Raw genomic sequence first — 23,722 nt, 5'->3', positions numbered from 1 at the left:
AGTATTCTCAGAGGCTTGCTTTTTGAATTTGCATCATGCACTGGAATTTGTGCTCCGAGTTCTTTCACATATACTTTCAGTTGGGGAAGGAGCACAGCATTACTATGATATGGATGCCATAAACTAAGAAGCACTGTTTGAACATTAAAATATTCATGATGAACCCACAGGATAAAGTTTTTTTCTTGGGGGGGGGGACCCAGGTGTTAAAAAGATTTAAAAAGTGAATAGCCAAAGAGAAGTAAAACTAATAGCATATATTCAGGAAGCATCAAAGTAGTGAAGAGCTGGTTCTCATGAATTTTGCCATACAGTAAAAGAAAGGAATGGTTTATTGCAGGGAAGTGTATCAATTTTGTAACCTCAGAGGTTCATCTCTTGGGTTCTTGTTTAATATAGGAATATATTTTTAAAAAATGATGCTTAAATGTGTTCTCCATCCTGTGGCTTCAGGTGATGCAGACTGAATTGAGACTGTTCATCTAGGTAAGCATCAATTATCTGATACGACTTGGGCTGCATTCGCATGGCAGTTCATTTTATTTTCCTGATGTTTCCCCAGCTGTTAATTTGTGTATTAACAAATGCATTAACTGCATTTGAGCTTTCACGTGCTGTAAAAGCAACATTCGGAAAAATAGCGGACTGTAGCACAACTTTGGCACACATTTTCATGTTATTTGTTTCAAGAAAAAAATCCATTTGCAAATGACACAGAAATGAGTGCTAAGCTTGTGCTATATATTCTGCTATATTTCTGGAAGTGGTTTTACATTGTGTGAAATCTCAAATGTAATGCAGAAATTAGCAGTTAGGGAAACCAAAGGAAAACAGAATAAACTGTTGTGTGCATGCAGGCTTGATGTCTTAACCACAGTACATTGGTACTTCGAGTTACAAATGCCTCAGGTTTCAAATGCTTCAGGTTACAAACTCCACTAACATGGAAAAGTTCCCTCAAGTTGAGAAATTTGCCCAAGGATGAGAACGGAAATCGTGTGCCAGCGGTGCAGCGGCATCAAGAGGCCCCATTAGCAAAAGCACACCCCTCTAGTTAAGAACAGTTTCAGGTTAAGAACAGACCTCTGGAAAGAATTAAGTTCATAACTAGAGGTACCACTGTATATCCCTTACAAGCTTTGAAACCTGTGGTTTGCTGAGTTGCATACCTTGTGGTTCTTAAACAGAGTGCTGCATTGTTTCATTGCAACCTTGAACGACTCTCTTATGCCTTTACATATGAGCTTTGTTTTCTGTCTGGATAAGCTTCTTCACAAGTTTTGAAGGCCCTGGCAGATAAATAGATATGATTTCTATTTCCAAAATTAATTCTACTTTTCATGAGAAAGGTGATGGATAATTATGAATAGTCAAGGGAGCTGTGCTCTCTTAGAATGGACTGTCTCGTAGTAGTGAGGCCTCTCGTAACTTCTACTGACTCAATGCTATAGTGGTCTTGCACTAGCATGGCCCTCTCGGTGGCTGCACCAATAGAACAGAATGTGTCACATGACACTCGCTAACCCCTCTAGAAGCTTCTGTGCTGGGATTGCTTGCTGATCTGATCAAACAGATGGTCTTTGCCTTCAGCTGCATATGACACACGCAGGTGTTGAGGAAATGCTAAAGCAACGTATGTACAATGCAGCATTTCTGAATTGTTTGGCCTTCAGTGCGCCAAATGTTTCCTGAGCTGTGAAACACGGAAGCAGCTGTTGACAGGAGAAAAGCTGGGAACAGGAACTCTGCTTTTATGTTGAGAAAGGCTATTTTAGATGGCATTCTGAGGAGACTGCAACCCTGACATGTTGAATGTAAATTATAGGAATATTTTTTTATAGTTTGTGCCTGGGTATGAGAAGAACAGCATAAGGTCCAATTAATGGCTCAGTAATTACTGCACTTAAGTAATTACTTCTGTAACAATGGGTGCTATTTTTGGATCCTGCCTCCCTGCATCAGGCTTTGTGCAGGAAAAGAACATAATTATTTGTAAGCAGGCTGACAAGGGAAACACATTCTGTATGGAAAACTCTGACACTTGTCCAGGTTCTCCAAGGCAATTCTTTTCTTACACAGCAGCCTGCCTTGAAAGGTCATTTTTGAATGAACACACACACACGCATGCAATAGCCCCTTATCCAGTCTGAGGGGTATATTTTTTGAACTTAAAAACGCAGGCATGTGTTTGTAGTCAGCCTGGCACTCCTACTATGACTCAAAAAATGAGGAAAGAAAGTGGGAATCACCATTAGTGCATTAAATTTGTGCAGATTTCTGTAGAGGATTAAAGGAAAAGGAAAACAGAAATGTTTAAACATGGCACATAATCCTAAATAGGTACCGTTGCCATTAAGACAGGGCTCCGCCTCTGAGCAGGGTGAAGAGGTTTGGAGGCAATGCTGCTTTGACAGCTCCAGACTCAAAATCCCCATCTCTCTGACACTTATCACATGCATAATAGCAATATCTTTCTCAGCAGGCAGTCAGATTCGGTGGTTGCAATCAAGCTGTCGGTGGCTAGACAACTAATGAAACTATGTGCCGGTGTTATTGAGGAGAAAAAACAGTATTTACTTACTGTGATAGCTGTGCTGCAGTAAATATATTGAAATAGAAATTATAGTGTTAAATGACCAATTAAAAGGCAAGTGTTTCCATATCGGGAAAGGTGACTGTATTCTAGGTAATCCCTAATGAGCCTGTGCAATCATATTAAGCTTATTAAACATTGTAGCCAAAGTCAGCGTATTTACTAAGGGGGCGTTCATATCTCCTGGAGAAATTTTTTGAAGAGGCTATCATCTTTTAATTGAGAAGTAAATACTGAAAGATCCGCTATTGAAAGCATTCTGTTGTTAGCCTGAATAATGGCAGCCATATATCCTAATCTGTTCTCAAAGCGCTAGTTCTCATGAGCCATCAATGCACAAGAAGGTGGGATTTGTACCTCAAGGTCAGCAGAAGTACACAACGTCGTGAAGAAAGATACCCAAAAGGGAACCCCCCCCCCAATATCCATTCCAATGAGGACTGAGCACTGGGCGTGGAATGTGGTTGTGGAGAAAGGGAAAAACCAAAGGAAGGGGAAATGGAGGGTGGGATTCACCCAATGAGCTCCATCAGTGGAAACCCTGTGCAGGGACCTCTGTTTGTGTACTGGGGTTTACCCTCTCTCCTCCCTCTGCACATCTCCTGAAAAACTGGATATGGAGGAGTTGGGAGAACCCTCAGAGCAGCACCCAGGAAGAGGAAAGGGAGAATCATTCTGTCGGGACAAGTCAAAAAGATACTCATCTCACTGGTGGAGGAAGAGGTGTGTGGGGAGAGCGCATTGCCTCCGGCAGCGCGATCCCGGTGGGCTGCCATCAAAGCTGTCCCCCCACTGGGCGCCACGCCCCTACGGGCACCACACCATGCCCCCAGGACGTGCGCCAGCCTTGCCCCCACCTGTTCTCCACCCCCCCGGTGCCGGAGCATGAAGCTCCGCCACTGACTCATCTTTGAACAATGTTGAATTCTACCTGCAATGTCTGGAATCTGAAAGAGACGCAGCTCACACTTCCACACTCTGTTGCAGGTACCACTGGCAGTGCTCACCATTGTCAGAGCTTGGAAAGTTCATTTTAAAAGGAACTAGTTCTGTTTCCAAGTTCACCATGCCCTAGAACTAGCTCCAGTTCCCATCTGTCCCTTTTCAAAATAAACTAGTTTGGCTCGCATTCAGTTCACAATTCAATTAAAGTTCATCCAACTGGTCCTCAGCAAAAAAACAAAATTTTAAAAATCAGCATTCAGAATGTTGCCAAAAGCTGTGCTGAAATATAAAATATACTCAATAAGTCTTAGATACTTTTGAACTAATTCAGTGAACTTTCTTAAACCAAACTAGTTCATTCCAAGCACTGGTGGTTTCATTGAAAAGGAGGAGGAGGCATAGTTAGGAAGATGAAAATGTGGAAGGTTCTGTTCCTAAAGATTTAGAAATGTTTATTCTCCAGCAGCTACTGTAGTCGACAGGCTACAGGACTAGATACATCAGGGATCCCAGGGCAGTCTTGGAGAGCTGCTTGACTTTCACCTTCAGTTCCCTATTTGTAAAAATGGCAGTAATAGTGACCTTCTGCACCAGGTTGCAAACTTGTATGTAATAATATAAGAAGGGTCCAAGTGGATAATGTTTGTCATATATCACAATGGGTTTTTCCTGCTTCTGACTAAATGATTTGGGAATGTGGCAGAGACAGCAAGCATTACACAGAAACAAAAGGTATGAAAGGTGTTGTGTTCAAAAATGTTTTAATGTATGATAAATTGCAGTTCAGCCTACCCCACCCCAAGCTACCAAAGTAATATTGTTGTGGCACTCGGCCAAAGCAATTTAAGCTCAGCAAGCATGAAGTGGCATTATGAGCAAGGCGTGCAGTTCATGCCTGAACTGTGTGAGAATCCTTTCAAGCATAGGATGAGACATAACTTACTTGCTTCTGAATCTGTAATGTACACTTGGAAATAGAAGAAATGTTGCTTACTAGACCAAGATAGAACTTGTGGTGAAAGAAACCTTGTTAACCTATTCTTCATTAGGGACATGTCTACACAACAAATTTAAACCTGTTTCACTGCTATAGCTTCTTCAATGAAAATTGTAAATTCCCCGTCTGTGATTAGGGTAAAGCTCTAACACTCAAATGAAGCTAAATTTCCCAGGGTTTCTGAGAACCAGCTTTAACCCAGCCTTACAATTATCTAAATTTCAGCAGATTCTTAAAAGGGCCATGGGTGCAAACGCCAGTGTGTCAGGTTTTGCTCATGACTAGCAATCTAAATCAAGAAGAGGATACCTTTTCCCCATATGAGCCTCCCATTCACTGAAATTTGTGGATCAAAAACTTCAGGTTTCTGTCCAGATCCCTTGCTGCAACCAAGGGCAAGGCCTTTTCTGCCATGCCATGTGGCCTTTGGAATAATATTCCTACTAAGGGAAGGTAGGCACCATCTGCAGCATCATTTTGACATCTTTTAAAGAGAAGGCTCATTTGTTCACCCAAGCATTTGCCAATTTTTAATACCAGGCTTTTTACTGAATCTCTCTGTATTGATTTGTTTTCTGCCAGTATTGTAATTTTGGATTTTAATGTATTGAAATTCTGGATTTTAATGTGTTCTGTTGATATCTCTTGTACACTGCTCTGAGGGTTTTGTGTGTTTTTTTATAATAAAGGACAATATGTAATTTTAAAATTAATTAATTAAGCAGGAGTACAAGGTACACAATACATATATATTGCAAGTTGTCTTTCCAGCAATGTTTGAGAGGGCGAAAATGGCTTCATCTGCTTTTTTTAGATAGTGAGTACTTTATATTCCTGAAAGCGTAGTTAGGAAGTGGTTTAAAATTAGGAACTGGCAGGAAGCTTGCAAAGATCGTTAAGCAAAGGCAAAATAACTATAATACTGCAAGCCATTCCACAGTCCCGTAAGTACAATCTGATAGCCTTTTATAGCCATGTAATCATTTGGATTCTTCGGTCCATATGCCTGCAGACACCTCCGCAGAATTTAACTTCCTATACATTGCATAAATGCCTGGTGCATCATAGTAGAATGGATGCTTACCATAGCCGTAAGGCATCATACAATTGTAGAGTTGGGAGGGACCCTGGGGGTCAATCTAGTCCAACCCCCTGCAACGCTGAAATCACAGCTCAAGCATCTATGACAGATGGTCATCCAACCACTGCCTAAAAGACCTCCATTGAAGGAGAGTCCACAACCTCCCAAGCAAGTAAACATTTTGGACTACAAAGCCAAGTAGAACTGTGACATGTAGGTGCATGTGGTCAGTTTTTAAAATACGAAAACTAAATTTGTCACCCTGGAACAGATAGCATTCAGCACGTGCCCCAATGGCAGTTTCCTATTGTACAGAACTGGTGGCATGGGAAATATACTTGAGAAAGCACGTTGCCTGTACTTGTCATAGGAGCAGTCCATAATCGTTTTTAGATGTTCCACCTAGACAGAAGGAACATGAATGGAGGGGACATCACAGGAGAAGGCTCTGCCCTCATGCTGCAGGCACCTGTATCAATGTCTAAAGTAAGCCAATATTCATTTCAGATAAAATATATATATAAATTGTCCAGTAGCACCTTACATGCACACGAAAGCTCATACCAAGAACAAACTTAGTTGGTCTCTAAGATGCTACTGGACAATTTTTTAATTTTTTATACATATTTCTACTGCGTCAGACCAACACGGCTACCTACCTGAATCTAGATTCATTTCAGATGTGGAAATGAACACAGGTAGGTTGAGGCAGAGCCTTCCTCTGTAATGTCCTTCCTATGTGCATTGGTTCTACATGGTACTTAGATACCACAGTTGGAACTCTTCAGGTTATATTTTCCACCTATAACTGGATTTCTGTAAAACGTGTGTGTGTGCGTGCGCATGCAAGATATTGGAGGCTCTCCCATTTGGTATGATGTTCAAAGTGCTTCTCGTCATGTCCTGCTTGTATTCTAACCATAGACACCTGGTTGGTTGTTGGGGAGAAAGGATGCTGGATTAGACAGGCAGTTGGTGTCATTCACTGTCCTTATGAAAATGCTGAACATCCCGATAACACAAGTGGTAGGTTTAATTGCCATGACTTGTTGCACAGTTAAGATTCCAAAGACGTTAACTTTGTAAATTCCCAAAGTAGACATTTAGTTACAAGAGAGTATGTTTTCTTTTCTTTACAGATTATTGATTGTAACTCTTTTATCCATACAGTTAGTAGACTTTCTAAAGATAAAAGAATTATTCTGGCCAACCTCCTCACCTAGTATTGACAACCGTGTTAGGTTATCCGATACTGACGGAATAAAATGGACAAAATGCACTTTAACTGCTTTTGGTCACAACCTCTTGTAATGCTTCTTTTGTAATAGATTTCCATTGCATTAACGTTATTAATACCGAGCGCTAACAATTTAAACAAATGACATTTTTTATATATGCTTGCTTATAATATAATGGCACAAATGATCATTCCTGATTTGTCGCAGAACCCACTGACAGAAAAATATGGTAAATCAGGACAGATGCACAATGATGTTGACTATGATACAGGGAAATTTTGTTGTGATACGCACATTTGAAGGGTGCTTCCACATCAAGTGGCTTGTGAATGAATAATGCTCCAAATCTAATAATTCATTGGAGAGCTTGCCTAGCAGTCTGGTAGATTGAGCATAAGGAACTGAGTCGTATCATTCCTACCAGTGAAGTTCAATTGAACTTACTCTGTGAAAAGTGCATTTGAGGTGGCAACCTAATGGTATCATCTCGAAAGTGGAAAGAACTTCCCACTCATACAACAAGGCTTCACCTTCTGATCCTTCCACTTGTAGCCCCTGGGAAAAGGAGGCCTGGAGCGCTGTCTTTGGCCCCTGGATCTGAGACCCCCCACCCCTAGTTTAGGCCTCACCCCCCTGATCTAATCCAACATAGCTCTTCTTCTGTTCTGTGTCAAGTATGAATTGATTTGGCCTATTATGGTTACTAGGAGCCTGGTCTTCCACCTTTGCCTGATAGCAGAGAGGTGTCTTCTGCTTGCTCAAGGCTCTAGCTGTAGCTCCAGCTCTGCCCCTCAAAGACTTTATTTCCCTCCCCACAAAGGTGCACCTGGCTTCTGCCTTATGCCAAAGACACACCTCTTTACCATGGCTTTTGTCACCTGAGAAATAAGACCCATCCTATTCTTTTGATTATATTTTAAAACTGATCTTAATGTTATATTTTAATATTGCTTTATCCTACCCTGTGTGAAGGGTAGGAAGGAAATTCAATGACAATGTCCTGTATAGCATGGGTAAATTTTAGTCTTTCTCTTCAACTATCTGTGTAGAACCAAATGGTGCAAATGTCCTGGAAAGCCTGTAAATGCCACCCGGTAGTGGAGATAATCCCAGCACTAATTGGTGCGACCTGTAAAATGAGATCATATAAGATTATGTTTTTGCTTTGAAGCCTTAGTTTTGGTTCAGTTAGTTGGGAGATATCAGGCTTCTCACAAGGGCTGCCTGTCAGCTAGTCCCTTATCTGAGAGATGGATGGAGGTGGGCAATGGGCCTTTAAGGCAAGGGTGGTTAATTGGGCTATTATTGCCAGTTTACTTAGCTTGATTTTTGAGTTTTATTTTATAACTAACACTTAACATATTAGCTTCTTGCAGACAGTCATGGTGAACACTTGCTGTTTTGGTGTTCACCCCAATCTGTAAAGACAACATGGTCTCTGGCATTGCATTGTAAGTTTTCACCTCTTCACAATAAAACACCAGAATTGATCATGTCATTGTTTTTGACCTCCATCTGTGGAACCCTTGCTTCAAATCAATCACACAGGCCCTCCTTTGGGCCTGTGGATCAGGACACTATCTTGGACAAAACTCTGGTTTCTGACCTTCTCCACCTTGACTACTGCAACTGGAGAGAGTCTTGCATCTTCCTCCTCCTCCTCCTCTTCTTCTTGCCTGGTCTGTTACCAAAACATCACTATACACTTTCCCAAAAATATGTTCGTAAAGAATACTAGAATACTACAGAGAAATAATTAGAACAAAAGCACTGGCAGCAAAGTTTAGGGCCCAGTGAATTGCTATTTAAAAAATAAATGATAGAACAAAGCAGCATAATTTGCTGCCTCATCTGTTAGTCCAAATCCACTAATATAAATGAGATAAAGATAAACCTGATCTTAATGAGCTTTCTTTAAAATGGGTGATTGGGAGTATATGAAGTATAAAACACTTCAGCAGCATTACTCAGACCTTGAAAATACAAATTATTATTTGGGCACTGTATAACACAGATACCAGGTTGCCTGAAACAATCTATACACTATTCTAATTGAAAACCACCAGATAGGAGGGATGTTCCCCCAGAGAATGAATTTTGTATTAAAATGAAAAACAAAAACATTTGGAACCTGTGGGCACATTTGCAAACCAGAGGCTCTGTCATGGGCATTGCATGTATACTCTATACTCAAGCACACACTGCAACCGATTATATTGGTTGCAACAGATTGCTTATTTCAACCCTAATTCAGCAAGAGGAGGAAACCTATGGGCATGATGGAAGGCCTCTGTAGGCAAATTGGTGACCCCTGATCTAGCTATTATTGTCACCTCTGACTCTGCAAACTAACCAACACATAATCCATCTTAGATAATAATAACATCAATTCTTAGTTACTGAAAACACAAAGGGAGTGTCCCAGCCCAGACGTTGCTTTGGGCGATTTGGTGCATGTGTCATCCTAAGAATAATTCTATAGTAGGCTAATGAACTAGTTCAATCTACTCTGCATATTGAATCCTATCTTTGGGAGAGTTTCCCAGTTCACCTTCTATGGCTGATCGGGTAGGGCTTACCTGAAGTTGAGCATTAGCGGGCATGAGGAAATGCATCTTTCTTTTCCTACACTGGCAGCTTTCCAACACATTGTTCTTCACTCCCTCTGTAATATGGGGTGTCAACCACTGTATCACAGCAGTCATGAGAGAAGCTAGTGAGTTGGAAAGAAATTATACAACTCATGGCAAAATGGGTCACAGTTAACAAAGATCCATTCAGGAAAATCTCTTAAAATTTCAGTCATTTCAGAAAGAAACCAGCTAAGCATTACAGTGTTGTTGTAAGTCTAGAATTAGGGTTCAGTTCTTAAAAATCATGAGGAATCTAAAATTAAATTACCTAGAGCATAGCATAGAAAGATTCAGTGGCATAGAATAGTAGAGATATCCTAGCAGGCTTCAGTGAAATGCAACCCAACTCATTTTGCTACTCCGACAAGACAGAAGGATACATTTATTATATTATACTAGATATGATGTCAAATAGAAATTGGCTTAGCATCCAAAGCTCACCCATTGTTTAATGCAGAATTATTATTTTACCATCAGCATAAAAAGAGCCAGGGGAACAATAGATCACTTGAATCTGAAGTAGAAACTGACTGAATATATCCTGCCAAAACGACACTCTTCTTCATTTGCTTAATGATGCTGGAAAGCTGTGCGTGATTCAGGAAAGACAAAAGGCACTATTTTTAGCTGTCTCCTCACTCAGTTTCCCCAAACTCTGCCTCTGGAACCTTCCTAGGGCAGAAAATAGTCTTGATTCAGTCCAACACAAAACTCTCAATGGCTAATTGTAATGCATTCATAAAAAAGAATGATGCATTCATAAAAAGATTTAACTAGATTTCAGTTGTCCTTAAACTGGAACAGCAAGACCAAATAGTTTTCTTGGACTCCTTCAGATATCCAAACATCAGCAAACATGCACACTAAAAATATAGATGGGGTCATAAAAAACCCAGAAGGAAACCAATCGATTTGGAGTGTGCATAGTGTCTAAATAAAAAATAATAATAACATTCCCCCCTCAACTTTCTAAAACAAATGATGTAGCTATAAGCACTAAAAACCACTTTGATGCATCACTACAATGAACAAGCATAACATATTTTGTATGTAATGAACACCAATGGTGTTTGGCCATCAGTTGGTCGTCTTCAGTGGTCTAATATCACAATTCCAGTCTCACAGATGCACCCAGTTGCAGGTGAATCCAACGAGGATAGCAGACACAGCTTGATTCATTTTCTAAATGCAAGCAAGGGCAAGCATAAAAGCTGAAGCAGGACACCAATAGCACACAGATACGTCTCCACAACCCCCTGGCAGCTTCCCCCAACTTTGTGCCCTCCAGCTGTTGTTGACTACAACTCCCATCATCCTTGACTATACTGACCGGGGGTGATGGGAAACATCATGAGGACACCAGGCCGGGGAAAGCTGACCAATGACCACCGTAAAAAAATAATGAAGATATACTTGTTGTTCTACAGCACCAATGTTACAATCTGGGTAGATCATGTCCAACATACCACCACCTCCTACAGTGAAACAAAGAAAGCATCAACAATTATACAGGTGGCCCATCCCATACTTTCCTGTGATGGTAGGACACACCTACCTGAAAAGCAGAGGTGTGGATAAAGCTTTCTCCCTTTTTACATATATTTTAGGTACAACTTTACAGATTTTACAAGGCCTGGTGCCCTGGTTCCTTTCCTCCCAGACCTTTAGCTAATAAAACAATCTATGGCCTTTTAAATTGGGGGGGGGGGTATTGCTTTGGTTTGTTACTATGTTTTGCATTTTTGTGTTTTCATGTTGTAAATTGCTTTGTGATCCTTGGAGGAAGGGGGATATATAAAATGAATAAATAATAAAGCGGCAGAACTACCTATAGAGGTGTATGGACAAGTGGGAACCAGAAGTATACATGAGACATCAACAGAAGTCTAGCATTAATATTATTATTATTTATTGAATTTATATACCGCCCTATACTCGGGGTCTCAGGGCGGTTCACAGAATAAAATCAAGATATAAAACCACAAAATACCTAATAAAAATAAAAACAGCAACCCAATACCCCCCCAAAAAAACCAACACATTTTGAAAAAGCATAGGATATAAATTGGATTAACCAAAGGCATGGTTAAAAAGGAACATATAATGAAGGTGCCAGGCGAACTTCCCTGGGGAGAGCATTCTACAGACGGGGAGCCACTCCAGAGAATGTCGGTTCTTGTGTTGACACCCTCCAAACCTCTCAAGGAGAAGGCACACAAAGAAGGGCCTCAGAAGATGAACTCAGGGACTGGGGAGGTTTATATGGAAGTAGCCGGTCCTTGAGGTATTGCAGTCTTGAGCCATTTAAGGCTTTATAGGTCAAAACTAGCACTTAGAATTGGGCCTGGAAACTAACTGGTCGCCAGTGCAGCTGGACCAGGATCGGTGTAATATGCTCAAACCGTCTAGCTCTGGTGAGCAACCTGGCTGCTGAATTCTTCACCAGCTGAAGTTTCTGTACCATCTCAGAGGCTGCCCTACATATAATAGTTGACGGGGGTGCTCTGGTGGTGAGGCCCATAAGAGTAGACAGACCATTAAACTTGTGGAAGGTGGGGGCTTCTTACTTGGAACTTGTGTTTCAGTTTGTTTATTTTTAAATTAAAAGTTGTCTATAAAATTAAGAAGTGCCACTATTATTGTAAATTGCTTGGAGTGGCGTCATAGGAATCAATTCATAATAATGATGATGATGATAACATGTGGCTGTTCTGACGAGCAAAGAACATTCACTTCCATCAAAGGGTAAAAATAAAATAGCTTGCTGTGTAAAGCATTCACTCCTTAGTAATTCATTTTTTCCACATCCACTAAAATACATCGTTTTAAAAATGAGTACAATATCCTGTGGTTTGACTGTTGCTGTCTGTGTCACTGGCCAACAAACCTGAGCCAGGATCTTACCCTGTGAGGAAGCGATTAGGGGCCTATGAAAGTAGCACACCAAATGCTAAATCCTAAGGAACATCTGTGAATATTGTAAATTGAGTGGAAGATCTGCCTTGACAGGTTGTGCTGGTGAACAATTGGGAACCCTGGGATCTATTTGCACAGTCCGGAGCAGGCTTATGAAAACACAGGTTTGGCAGTGTGTGCAGGCAGCAGTGTCAAATGATTTTGGAATGCTTGAAAGCACCAGGTAAGTAACCTCTTCAAAACTGGCGGGCATCGACGGATCATTAATTATTTTTATTATTTTCCTTTTCCACATTCAGCGCAAAACCCTGTACCCCAGAGAGCAATCAGGTGCAATGGGCTGGATAACTTGCGACTGGCAATCTGAGCAACAGGAACAAAACAAAAACCAAAAGCAGGGGGGGGGGCGTTCACTCGATTTCTGACTGGCACTACCATCATCTCAAATTCCATACTGATAAAAAGGATTTAGTTGAGCTGCCTGGCAGTTTCCTAAGTGTGGCTTTTACAAGCTAGTACAAAAGCGCCAATTCATTTTGTTTGGCATATGCTCCAGATTCAACAATAAACTCTAATGAATGTAATTCTTTAATAATGCTGTCCGCAGGAACTAAGCTTTCGTACGGTTATGAGGAGGTGTAGGCTTATTGTGCTGTATTTTAATGACTGCTGTGAAATTTTGACCACACTTTTGAGTCATACTGGAGTGGGAGAGAGTGCTAATTAACTTATTACTGTGGAAAACATCTATTTAAAGAATGGCAACTGTCCAGGTAGGCACAAAAGGGGGGGGGGATAATAAAAAAGAAACTGAGTTTTAGTGCACTGTCCAGATCTGTGACTTCACAATGTATGGGTTGCATCAAACTAAGCTTTACTCAGTGTAGACCCAATAAAATGAATGAACCTAAATTAGTCATGTTCATTAATTTCAGTGGGTCTGCTCTTAGCATGACTAACATTGAACACAAATTTGTGTGTGCAAACTGAAAAGGCACACACACACACACACACATATTCTTTCCTTTCTTTTATTTAAAGAAGTCTTTTCATTCTGATCTGAGGAAGATACTGCTAGTGTAGTGTGTGTTGAGATTACATGGAAATTATGTAGGTTAGAGGACAACTGAACAAGTATGCATAGAGCATGGAACAGTCAGTTTACCTCCTCCCACCCTCTGCTCCTATCAATGGTCAAGCCATAAGAACCTAAGGAGAGCCTGCTAGGTCATGCCATGTCAGGAGTCCAGGATCTCAGCTTGATAACACAGTGTTGTTGTTGTTTAGTCGTGTCCGACTCTTTGTGACCCCATGGACCAGAGCACACCAGGCACGTCTGTCTTCTGATAACACAGTAAGTGTAGGTAATTAAAAAGGAGGATTTCTTGCAAAACCAAGCAGATATCTCCGGATGATTTGAACAAAGGCCTCCGGCATCATTACTTAAGATGACCCTTCTGAAGACTCCTTCCGGCTGCAACAGAAGATATTGAACTGATGATCCCTATGTCTCTTGTTTCGCTTCCTATCTAACAGCCCTCCCATTCGCTGACTCCTCGGACTTAGTGGATCAGCTCCAGCCTCTTCCTGATCTGACGTACTCCCTCTGAGTCTATTCGCACCGTTTAGTGCTTCCTGCGAGCTTTGGCTGTGTTCTAGCCTGCTCTCAGCTACTGCCTTGTCGGACAGCCTGTAAAGGTCAGGAAGAGCTGAAGTCTGCAGGTACCTGCTCTCTCCTGCTTGACTAACATCTAAGCTTCTCTGTTCCTGGCTGCTTTCTGCAGTTGGCTGCAAACCTTCACTTGGAGCTGGCTCATTCCTGACATGCCAGTAGCCCACCTAGCCCAGCATCTTGTTCTCACAGTGGCCAGCCAGATGCCCATGGGAAGCCACCAAGCAGGGCCTGAGTTCAATGGAGTTTTCCAAACAATGTTTACAAAAATGCTTGTATTAGGGGAGAGTGCATGAAAATAAATAAATAAATAAATAAATATCAACATAACATACAAAAATGTATATTATTAGGTGAGTTTGCTTGCAAAAATGTGAACATAACGCTATATACAAACATGTTTATTAGACGAAAATTAGGCTGAAACACGTGACAAATTTCCATGCGTATTTTTTTTTATTGCAAATTGCTGCAGGAATGTGGAGAACTGAATGTAAGACTGGAAAAATGAGAAACTGGGAGAACTGAAATTGACAGATCCATCTATCCTTACCTGTGACAAAAAGTTCCCATTACAGATGTGCCTCTTTCACATAGCTGTCAACGTTTCAATTTTTAAAGGGAAATTCCTTTATTCCGAATAGGTTTCATCGCAAGAAAAGGGAAAAGTTGGCAGCTATGCTCTTTCAGGCCTTGCTTGGCACCTGGTGGTTTGTTCTCCCTGCCTGACCAGCGCAGGACAGCTTGCCTTCATCAAGGCAAATGGTCTTAATATCGTCTGAAATATAAGATTGCAGCAAGTGGTATCAACATTCCCATTGGGTTTGCATTTATGCAAGAAGAACAAGAGGAGCTTTGAAAATGTTTTCAGAATTTGAGAACAAGAGGCTTTTGTAATTATGTCTAAATATTAAATCAATATACCTTTAATCTTCCAAGTAGCAGTTTGCATGTCATTCTCCTAAGCCTCAGAAATGTGTTCTAGGGAAAATGTCAATATTATAATCTGGCTCAGTATATGCTCTGTGCAACATTATGTTTGTCAATATGGCAGTTTCTGGCAAGGCACATGTGGATTGCCATGTGGACTTTTTAAAAGGTTTAATAGTGGAAAGATCATTGAAGGCGCTCCAGAGCTGTGTTTACTGCAGAATAGTGCTTACTGCCATTTGCAAAAAAATAAATAAATACATATATCTGATGACTTGTACAAAATAATGTATAGCTTTCTTGCAAGAAAATTTAGTATGAGAGACAACTGTTGTCCGTGAGTGAAATGGCTAGTGGTGTCATAGGATAATATGGTCATGTATGTGTCGCATTACAATACTATTGTAATTTCCTCATTTAGACCAAACAGGATGTGGAAATTCAGAAATGGGACCTAGAGCTTGATTCAGCAGTAACTGGGTGAAGCAAGCAGAGGGAAAGAGGACAAGATTTATGTGTGTTTTGTGGTGTCTTTGATGCTGAATACTGCTGGTTACTGAGATGGGATCACTAATGGCATCCTCTCTCCTTCCTTACCAAGGAAAGATCTTAATGTATTCCCCTCATAGGCAAAGTGCCTTTCTTACCTACAAAAACACACAGCTACTTTTTATTTATTTATTTATTTAAAAAAGAAACACCCATAAGTCACTTTTCAGCTCTGATCCTGCTTCTTCATTCATACAGAACCTATAATCAATAATGTATTCCTTGAATAATTCAAGGTAAATGGTAATGATGGTTTTTTCCCTTCATTCTCCCGCCATTAAAAAAAATCCATATTAGTTTCATCAACTGGCAATCACTGATGTACTTTACTTACTGGAGGATTGATTTGATTCTGACAGGCTCTTAATATCTCTAAATCACATAAATAAATGCTATACATATTCAGTGGCACGTTGCATCTATAGGAACTAATCTCACTTTAATGGAATGTATATTTTTAAGAGCCTGCAGGATGTTAGGTAAAAGCTTTCGTTTACGGAAAGACATTCCTTTGCCATTTAATGTTTGTATATTGTTCTGTCCCGTTCTCTATCTCTCTGTCTGTCTGTACATAGCCCTGTTAAGTGACCAGTTTCCTGAGAGGGTCCCTCTGAGTAGTGAGTAAGTGGTAATGAGCAGGCACTTCAGTCTGTATCCTTTAAAGCAAGAACACAATGGCGTTCATTTCCTTTGCTCAGAACTGGTAGCCTTGCAGATGTCCATCATCCCTACCACTTTGCCATAATGGCTGTGGCTGATGGGAGCTATAGTCAAAAACTCTGGAGGGTACCAGATTGGGAAATGTTTGCCTGAGCTGGTAACTTGGAAGACTAGTGGCATTCTGCAGGGGGATTTGGCAATCAGGGCTCTGTTTGTTGAGCCATAGTGTGGGGAGTCTTCTCCAGCCTGAGGCACACAGGCTCTTGTGAGCAGCGTTTTAGGGATTGCATGTCATGGACAATGTGTCAAGAGTCCAAAGTGAGTGTTGCCAGAGGCAAAACGGGAGAGCAAAAGGAAACTATGAGCATCCTGGTGCCTTTGTCATTTCAGATCTTAGGATGCTGAAGAAAAATACCTAGACTCTTATTCTCAGGGCCAAATTATTACGCATGCCAAATGTGAAATGGGCCCTTTTGACTTTTTCATTCACCTTAATGCCTCTGCTTTCTCGTTACTGTTGATGTGTCAGCGTGTGGTGTTTTTATTCCACTCCTCCTAAATATTTCAGTCGATAAGCTAGAATTGCGTTCCAAAGGTTCAGTCTGGACACATGACTAGTGGCTTCAACAGTGTTTGAAGCAGCAAAGAATGTTGTAGTCAGGTCACATAGACATGCCCTTCTTCATTTCTGGATGGTGCTAAATATATGAAGTTTACTCCTGGTTTGTGTTTTGCCTGTCAGTGTCAAACTGACATAACAGTTGGAACTGCTGGTTCCAATTATGAGTCAGTAATAAATTGCTGAGTAATGTAAATGGAGGTTTAGGTACAGTTGCATTCATCATGTGTCTGTGCATCCTGAATTCCAATGGGCTTTAAACAGAAGGCACCTTTTCGAGAATTAAGATTGAAAACCACTTGAAAGTGGGCAAATAACCCACTTCTTTATCATGCTGATTGGCACTAATCATCATAATTTCATCTGTTTAAGCCACTTAAACTGGGATACTAGTACTTAAATCAGGTTAGGCCCCTTGAAGGTATATTGTGTGAAGCTGAAATCAGCTTTGGCTTAAATCAGTCTGTAATGGAAATGTGCAGCTTATACTGGCTAACACATACATTTGGTTTTGCTATCGTCTTCCATCCTACACCATTCACAAGTGATACTATGGGTATGAAGAAGATTAAATGCTGTGTCTGTTTTCTATCTGTGAAAATGCATTTGCATCTTCTTGTTTGGTCAAAGGTGTGTTGCCAGCCCTTGTCCTGTCTGGACTTCAAATGGGACACCTTTCCCCCCATATTCAAGCTTGGGTGACCCAAAATGGTGGTTGTGTTGCACTTGGTGCCGCTGATGAGGAGCCTGGCCCGGTGCGAGTGACAATAGAGAGAAGGGGAAAGGAGCAACTTCCTTTTCCTCTCTCCTCCCTCCTTCCTTCCCTCTTGCTGGTGCTCTTCCTCAGCCACCACCCACCAGTCTAGCATGGTTTAGGTCTGCCACCGCTTGGCCCCCTCTGCCACACAACCTGACCTCTTCTCCTCCTATGCACCAGCATGGAGAAGAGTCTGGAGCTGCGGCTCAAGTCATCCATGGGAGCCTACCATCAATCCCTGGTGTCTACCTGTCTACATGTGTCAAGGGAAAGAGCAGGCCAGGTTAGTGAGGGAGACAGGAGGCCGAGTGCAGGGAACCCCCCTCCACCAAGGTGAGGAGGATTTGGTGTGATGAGAGACTGTGTGTGCCCCTGCAATCCCCACCCCAACCTGTCCTTTACTTTGCCTGATCTGTCCCAAAATATGGTCCTGAACAAAGCTGAAGCACAATGTGGCATGGAAGAATCAGCTGCTCTTATGATTCTGAAGAACCTCACAGGCTGCGTACACACTATACTTTTAAAGCATATTTGAAGCACATTCTTTCCCTCAAATATTTCTGGGCACTGTAGTTTACACCTCACAGAGTTACAAACTACAGTGCCCAGAATTCTTTGAGGCAAAGAATGTGCTTCAAATGTGCTTTAAAGGGATACTGGGTGCACAGCCTTAATGTTTAGAAAGTGCTTTTTTCCACCATTCAAAGAATGCAGGGACATAACCATCATGATATGCCCAATGTCACTGGACTGCAACTTCCATAACCCCCAATCATTAGCCATGTTGACTGGGGCAAATGGTAGCTGTGGTCTAACAATATCTGTGGTTACATTGGTTATCCTTGACATATAAGGCCTGAGTTGCATTGTGTTCATACACCAGCAAGGTATTACACCAGCCAGGTGCTTCGTCAGTGCTGAAAGAACTGTTTTGCCTCAGAGAAAGAGGCCAGGGAAATGACTGGGCAGCAGCAGTAATTTTAGAGTAGCTCGCTTGCTTTCCCTTGCTCTGCTCAAGAGGTACAGCAACAAGTGAGGGAAAGCAACAGTGGCAAGGAGGTAGTTAAGTCTTTTACGATGGCTGAAGTCATCTTGCCCAACTTTGAAGTCAACACAATGCATAACAACCTATGATGGGGGGGATGTGGGCAGGGTTGAGACTGATGAGCGTCCAGCTAGTTGCAATGTGTTGCTGGTATTCTATGAGGGTTGGTGACTAGAAACAAGGGGCAAGTTGATAGGGTTTATAATGCAGCAGTGACTGTTAAAGATACAGGAACTCTCCTCCTTTGCCTGTGGTCACATTATACTTCATGATAGGCAGACCTGGGCTAATATGGTTCTTTGAGGAGTGCACTGACTGATTTTCTTTTCTATGGAACAGCACCTACACATAGTTATTTCCTCCCCTCTCCACTCAATTCTAGCAAAGAAAGTGGGAAAATAAGAATAAGTCAGTGCCTTCAATTTACATCAATGCCATTAAGCTGCTGCGTCTTCAAGAACATAATGATTTTTAAAAACCTGTTTAACATTCAGCGAGTGCTTGTAACGAATTGTTGCATGGATTTAGCAATTTGCTTTGTACTCTGATGGTGCAGATCATGAATTCCAGCAATCCTGCTGGGGAAAATTGTCCTGAAGTGGGTAAGGAGTGTACTTTAGGCCTCAAGGTTTAAGCAATCTCCCAGTAGGGCAGCCTACACAAGCCGGCTTGGGGCGGGGGGTTGGACCCTTTTTCTAGACAACAACACATCAAGATTCATGTGGAGTGTGAGACCTTGGTAGGGTCTGAAGTGATGAACAAACCATCACTTACAAAGCACCTTTTGTGGATATACTACATAAAAATACCAGTGCTTACATCAATCATGTGCACTAGGACAATGGGTGACCTTTTTTCAATTAAAAAAAAACACATGGAAGCTTCAAAAACAGCCATTAAATTTCACAGCAGCCCTATTTATCGTACATCTTTCGCATTCATCGTCTGTTTGATGTAAACTACTTGAAAGTGCCAACATTTGCCAATCATCCTCCACGGGGGGAAATGTCATGACTGAATGAATGATAGGTGCTTTTCCCCCTCACAATTCTGGCAACAGCAGTACCCTTTCTTTTCCATCCACTTTTGAAAGGAGAGCAGCAGGTGAGAAACAAGGTTGACAAATATTGGGATGAAAACTAACAATTTGGGGTTGTTGTTGTTTAAGGATTTTCCAAGTATAGTTGTTGATGGCGATTGTCTGCCATACATTTAATGCCACTTTGTAGTATCTACAATCACACTGGCTTGTTTCGTGCTCAGGGTCAAGTGCACAGTTTTCATACTAACTGCTGATATGCTGAAGACACATGCTGGCTTCCCTCAAGCAACTCAGGGAAGATCAAGGTCTGGGAGTGAGTACATGTGCCCATCTAGAGGGACAAAGTCCCCCACACCTGTCATTTGGACTCACTTTGTATCTAGGTTGCAAACTCCTGACTGCTGAATTAAATGCCAGGAAACAAATAGCCATTAGTGCAACCTTCAAATTCTGCCAGCTGCTGTCCTCTAGACATTTTGGACTACAACTCCCATTAGCCCCAGACAGCATGGCCAATAGTCAGAGATAGTGGGATTTGTAGTCCAATGTCATCTGGGTTAGAGAAGATTGCATTAGACCAGGCTTCCTCAAACTCAGCCCTCCAGATGTTTTTGGCCTACAACTCCCATGATCCCTAGGTAGCAGGACTAGTGGTCAGGGATGATGGGAATTGTAGTCCCAAAATATCTGGAGGGCCGAGTTTGAGGAAGCCTGCATTAGACCATCTGAGCTCAAAGCACCTATGGAACTTGAAGCTGAGTGGACATTCAGGGTGCAGGACGTCACTAAGCCCTGACTCAGTGGAACTGCAGGGCAAAAAAAGAACAACCAAAGGGCTGAACACACATTATGTGGTAAAATGTGACTCAAAATACTTTTCTAGCAGTCTTGCACTGCAGTCTGAATGGCCATGGGGCTCATTGCTTCATATCACCTAGCCTTTCTCTGCTGGACGACTTCCCCTGGCTTGACAAGGGATGGGTAGGGGTGGAAAGGTCTGTTAATTTTGGTTCTTTCAGTTTCCCATTTTTCCAGTCTTAAATTCACTTCTTCACATTTATTCAGGAGTTTGCCTTTTTTAAAAGACCTCATGAAAATTCATCCACCTTTTAGTGCAAATCTATCCTGATATATTTGTATGCACGTTTGACTGATGTACATATTTTTCCAAGCAATTTCACCAAATCTTAGGCATTTTATATCTTCTTTTCACTAATATATTCATTTTTAATTCATACTTTCTTCTGACAAAATGCATTTTTTTTGTAAACATGTATGCATTAGGGGAAATTCACACTGGTGGTACTTTTCCAGGAGATTTTTGTGTGTGACAAATAATGCTCTTAAACTGCTGTGGAAATGTGGGAAATGGAATTTAAGACTGGAAACATGAGGAAAATGAGAAACATTCATTGCTAGGCCTGATATAACTGGAACTGGATCTGGCTGCTATCCTCAGAGGACCAATTTTAACTCATTTAATTATTTCTGTGTTTGAAGGTGCATTGAGGGCAGAAGAAAAACAAGTTAATCCTAAGCAGCGGCTACTGAAATGTCACAGCAAAAACCTGGTACCAAAACCTGGGTACACCACATGTACACTAGGATATGTTCTGAGTGCACACTTGTCTATTTTGCCATGTGTCTGGAAAGCTTTCAGCTTTCCACTCAAATGCATAAGGTTTATGCTTGTCATACTTGTTCAGGTACTTAGGAGCTTGATGCACAGAAGTAACTTTCTCATAGGAAATTGTTGGATGTGAAGTTTCCAGAATGGATAGCCACTCCTTAGAGCTTGTCACATATTTCCTTCTTTAATTTGATACATTAATTGGCTTCGTATGTTTAATAACTTTGTGAAGTGTGTGGGGGCCTCTACTGGCCAACTGCAAATGTTGCAATAGTGCTTTTGAAAAACCCTCAGACACATGCCCAACCCAATTGTTCAGGGTGATTAAAATAAAAAGAGATTGCAAAGAAATAGAAAAGGACCTCTCAATGGCTACTAACCATGAGGACAACGTTCTACCACCACTAAGTGAATCCTAGTTGCTGGGAATCACAATTGAGGAGAATGCACCCAGGACTGGCTTGCTGACTTTTCCATATGCATCAGAATGGTCTGTGTGAGAACAGGATGCTGGACGATGTGGGCTCTTCTTACATTTTTATGACTTGGTTTCTGCCTGGTTTTTCTCCTCTTTCTCTTAACAACAAACTTTCTTGCACATGCTACACTCCTTGGAATTATTATATCCTGCGTATTTATAAAACTGTCATCTTGACTCACAGGCAGTCATCTGAAATCCCAGCTGTGTTACTCAGGAAGGCAGAAGCCGAAACATTTAATGGAATGATTTTAGATGTATCTATGTTTTGTCATTCACTTCCTCCCCTCTCATACATGATAATGGTGACATTTTCTTTTGAGACCAATCTATTCATCTGAGGCCAATTCTCCGACTTCCATTCAGGCTTGAGGCCTCCTCGCAAATATACATTTGGAGGCAGGTTCATTTATTATATATTTCAGCCTAGAAGTTCCTGTTTGCCCACTGCTTCGATTGATGATGGAAAGTTTAATTTTTTATGTTAAAAAGTTTATGCCACAGAGAGATATGAATAAAGGGCGGGGGCGTGCAAGTTTTTGACATTTCCCATATCTGCAGTTGATTTAAAGAGCCATTCACACACCTGCTAATTGTGTGAATCTAGTTTGGCCCTTGGTGTTTAGTGCATTCCACTGTGCAGGCAAGAGGGCTTACAAACTCAGCCTAGATGGGATAAGACTGCAGGCACTATAATTCTGGAAAAGCAGAGTTAGTCTGTCTTCTGTGGAGTGTTTCCTTTGTTGGCCTCTTAAATAGGAGCCCCTAGTGCAGTTTAGCATTTCTTAACAGACATTTCCCTCAAGAAACCCTAGCCCTTTACCTTTTTTAAAAAAATATTAGTGGCGAGCTTTCCAGATCCCAAATATGAAAAGTCTTATTCCATCCTTTTCTTCAGTTTTTCTGTGGCTAACTCCAGTGTGGTGAACCTCAGGTCCAGGGGCCAAATGTAGACTTCCAGGTCTCTCTATTCAAACCTGAGGACTCTGCCTTGCCCTGGGGCCACACCACTCACTGCTCCTGCTCTGCCCCCTCTGTTGATTTTATCTCATGGGAATATATCATTGAATGGTGACAACGGTGCATGCTTGCCTGGCTAGACAATGGAGAGTGGTGTGTGTGTGGTTGAACCATTTTTGCCACACCCACCACTGGAATATGGTCCCTAGAGGCATGTGGCATTTGAGTTAAAAAAGGTCCCCCACCTTTGAGCTAAATGAGCAATGAGGAAGGCATGGGCCTCTGTGATAGAGCTGCTTGTAGTATTCCTGGGGCACCACAACAGCTGCTCACATTGTATTTATGTATTTTCTTGCATTTGCATCTCACCATTTCTTATCAGGGAACACTAGGCAGCATACATGTAGCTCCCAACTGGTCACCCACCCACTGACCAGACCCAGACCTGCTTAGATGCAGCAAATTGGTTGTCTAATAGGCCTTCAGCCTACACTAGGCTTCCTCAACCTCGGCCCTCCAGATGTTTTGAGACTACAATTCCCATTATCCCTGACCACTGGTCCTGCTACCTAGGGATCATGGGAGTTGTAGGCCAAAAACATCTGGAGGGCTGAGGTTGAGGAAGCCTGGCCTACACCCTGAGCCAACTGCCTCTACGGCAAGGTTTCCCAAACTTGGATCTCCAGGTTTTTTTGGACTACAGCTCCTATCATACCTAGCTAGCAGGACCTGTGTTCAGGGATGATGGGAACTTTAGTCCAAAAACAGGTGTAGATCCAAGTTTGGTATTGCAGTTACTAGTACAGTGGTGGAGGCAGGAAGCAAGACCCTCCACTCATTGTCAATGCCCCGAGAAAGAGAAATGAGAACTCCAAACAATTTTGCAAAATGCCACACTGTGTGCAAATGTGCTGAGAGGTGGGTTGGGGTTGTTAGTGGGAAGCGTACTCCTGGGAGCAAGTCTGTGGCATATCTAG

Source organism: Podarcis bocagei (assembly GCF_964188305.1).
Source record: "Podarcis bocagei genome assembly, chromosome: 8".
Classification (NCBI taxonomy): Eukaryota; Metazoa; Chordata; class Lepidosauria; order Squamata; family Lacertidae; genus Podarcis; species Podarcis bocagei.
This window is presented reverse-complemented; position numbering follows the sequence as displayed.